This window comes from Octopus bimaculoides, chromosome 9, assembly GCF_046866305.1.
Source record: "Octopus bimaculoides isolate indiv1 chromosome 9, ASM4686630v1, whole genome shotgun sequence".
NCBI lineage: Eukaryota > Metazoa > Mollusca > Cephalopoda > Octopoda > Octopodidae > Octopus > Octopus bimaculoides.
This window is the reverse complement of record NC_142936.1, coordinates 87,930,551-87,934,083: the sequence shown is the minus strand read 5'-3', so window position 1 is coordinate 87,934,083 and position 3,533 is coordinate 87,930,551. Positions and strand designations below refer to the sequence as shown.

General features: G+C 32.8%; 1 long non-coding RNA gene across 1 annotated transcript in view; it reads left to right on the top strand.

Moving 5' to 3' along the window:
• The first annotated feature begins 453 nt into the window (after positions 1 to 453).
• LOC149134241 (uncharacterized) overlaps positions 454 to 3,533 on the top strand; it is a 9,279-nt gene continuing 6,199 nt past the window's right edge. Inside the window, exon 1 of the long non-coding RNA XR_016242993.1 lies at positions 454 to 820. This is a non-coding gene — a long non-coding RNA (uncharacterized LOC149134241). The remainder of the gene's footprint in view (positions 821 to 3,533) is intronic.

Here is a 3,533-nt window from a genome sequence, read left to right as displayed (position 1 = left end):
GTAGGAAATGGCTACCGTCAATTCAATAGATTCACTTGCCGAATATACATTTCTACATGCCGAGTAGTGTGCAAGTTTGTAGTTTGTATATATATATGCATTTTTTGTAGTTTGTGTGGGTGTGAGTGAGTTTTTGTGTGTGGTTTTGTGTTTGTGCTTGTGTGTGTGTTTGTGATTGTGAGTGTTTGTCTGTGTGTGATTGTGTATGTGAGTATGTTTCTTTTCGTATGTATGTATGTTTTTGTGTATGTTTGTGTGTTTGTCTGTGTGTGTTTGTGTTTGTGTGTGTTTGTCTGTGTGTGATTGTGTGTGTGAGTATGTTTTTTTCGTGTGTATGTGTATTTGTGTGTGTGTGTGTGTGTATGTGTGTGTGTGTGTGTGTGTGTGTGTTGTTTTATTTTTGTTTCTCATTTCTCTCCCGCAGAGAAATTCGAGTCTTCAACATGACGAATTTGTTTCGTTGTTTTACCATCGGAATTAAGACATCAGTCTACTTTTTCTATGCAATGTATATCTTCTTGTACACGTGTAACCGTGCGTGTGAATACGTCTATATTTGCATCTGTAAATATTACAGAGCAGGCACTTACAATATCTTACATATATGCAGAATTCCGCTAATGATTTGTAATTGAAATTTTCTAATTAACCATCTCCGTTCTGATCTTGTAGAATTTATCTTCTCAAGACCGGTACGAAGGCAGTTGGTTCATAAACGTATACCCCAGTAATCACATACGACTACCAGTTACAGGACCGCTGAGAATGGTGTATTTTCATGCAAGGTGACTATTTCGAAAGAGATGGTGTTAAAACTAAGGTAAACAAGTTATTTTTTTATTAAACATATCTAGTCCGCGACTTTTTGATACCACTTCGCATGAATCTAAAGTTTATAATACCAGTGTATCATCTACATATTCTCATTAGTTCACGATAAATATATGCATCCATCTATCTATTTATTTATTTATCAATCTATCTATTTATCTATCTACTTATCCATCTCTCTCTCTCTATCTATCTATCTATCTATCTACCTATCTCTCTACGTATTTATCTATCTACTTATCTATCTTAGTATCTGTCTGTCTAGCTACCTATTTATCTACTTATCTATCTACCTATCTATCTACCTACCAATTTATCTATCTACCAATCTTTCTATCTATCTATCTATCTATATACCAATTTATCTACCTATCTATATATCTACCTGTCTACCTACTTATCTATTTATCTATCAATCTATCTATTTATCTACCTATTAATCTATGCATCTATTTATTTCTCTATTTATCCATCTATTTATCTATCTATTTATCTACTGGGGGTACTGAAAAGTTCCTGTCTTTAAGGGTATAGTGAAAGAGTAGAGCTGTTACATTTACACGTGATTTATGTACTCGTACTTGTTCACGTGGAACTACTGAACAGAAATATAAGAAGGGCTTGATCCTAACAAAAGACACAGACTAGTGAATTCTCAACAGGGAAAGGTAGAAATGATGGAGGGAGCGTGTGATAATGGAAGCTTTGCAAGAGTTTGCTATAAATGAATCTACAATTCATGCTGTTTACAAAGTGCATAGAAATGATAACATTTGTCACTGATTTGTTTATCACTGCTTTGCTAATCTACTCCTCAGCCCCGTGATAAACGAGGATAGATATACTGTGTGGCTAGATGAGTGATTGTCTTTAGTTCTACAGCAGCTGATGGAGTGAAAAGTCACCGATAAACCTAGATGTTCCATGATGTGTTTTGTAGTAAATTTTCCATGTTTTCTTCATATGGTATATTTAAGTAACATTCTTTCTATTTGTTTAATTCGCATAGCTCCGACTACCTGTTGATACGTTTTGCATTGTCAGTGATTCAATTTCTGAACTGAAATTGTACATCTTAGCTACGCTGTTGTTGACAACGAGTTTGGTATTAATGAGTCTGCCATTTATTCCACTTACAAAACTGATTCATTTATTACTGTGGGTTTTTTTAACGAACAGACTCCCGCTCCGCGATAAATAGAGATAGATCTATTAGAATTTCGATACAGACATGGATAAAAGTTGGTATAGATATAAGTGAAATATATTAGATTCGAATAATTGGACAGTTATTTTAAAAGCGGGCATAACTCTGAAATAAGAATCTTGTCATTTGTTTATCTCATGGGATTGCTTATTGTCAATTAAAACTAGCACAAATTCTAATGTTGGGTTTCAATGACAATAGAATAACTTACATCTAACATTAAAGGCACTGCTGGAATACTCCTTGGCGATATTTCAGAAAATAATTGAGACTGATATTATTGAAATGATATAGATATGTGTGTGCATGTAGGTTAAAGACAAATATGGTGATGTTCAGCCGTGTATATGTATATATATATATATATATATATATATATATATATATATACATTTAAGATATATATATATATATATATATATATATATATTTACGACAAATATACGAAGAAAATCGTATCTTTATTGCTTAAACCGAACCTTAAAAATCCAACAATTATTTCAATTGCATTGATATATACATGCATATATAAATATATATATATATTTGGAGGTTTATATAAACGCACATAGATATATATATATTTATAGATATATATACATATACATACATATTTTTTTCTATAGTCTCAGCTTAGAGCTGCGGCCATGCTGATGGACCGCCGTTTAAAAAATTTTGTGGGAGTGGGTAAGTTGATCACATCAACCCCAGTGTTCAATTGAAACTTATTTTATCGACTCCGAAAGGATTAAATGCAAAGTCAACCCCGGCGGGATTCGAATTCAGAATGTAAAGTCGGAAGAAAAGCCGCTAAACGTTTTTGCACAGCGTGCTAACGATTCGGCCAGTTCGCCGATTATACGCAGTATTATTAAAATTAATCATATCTACAAAAATTTATGTCAACACAACGTTATCAAGGTAATCGAAATTGGTGAAATTCCAACTGAACATCTGAGAAAATTTTAGCTGTTGAAAAAACGTTAACAAAAAGAAACGCCAAATGAAATTTAATTTTAGACATGCATTCATTCAACCAAGAGCGACGACTTGGAATAACTAATTTACTTTATAAAAATAAAAGATAAAAAATACCATACTAATTCTATATTTTTTGACGATTTGAAATCCACATAGAATAATAAACCAAAAAATAACAATAATTTGATGTCGAGAGGGTCATTATGTCAATGATAAACACACGCACTGATTCTATTTCACTCCTTTATTATTTATCAATTGGTTAACTATTTAACCAATTAACCAATCGATTGTTTGATTAATATTTTAGTTAATCACTCAATCAGTTAGACAGTCAAAGTCGTTTCGTCGCCATTTACTACCTCATCAGTGACATACCCTCCTTTTTACTCCAGGTTTACCTCCGGTCTTTGGACAAAATGTTTCGTGGCATTTTTCACATCTTTACGCTCTGAGTTCAAATTCCACCGAGGTCGATTTTACTTTTCATCGTTTCGGCTGGGTGTTGATATAA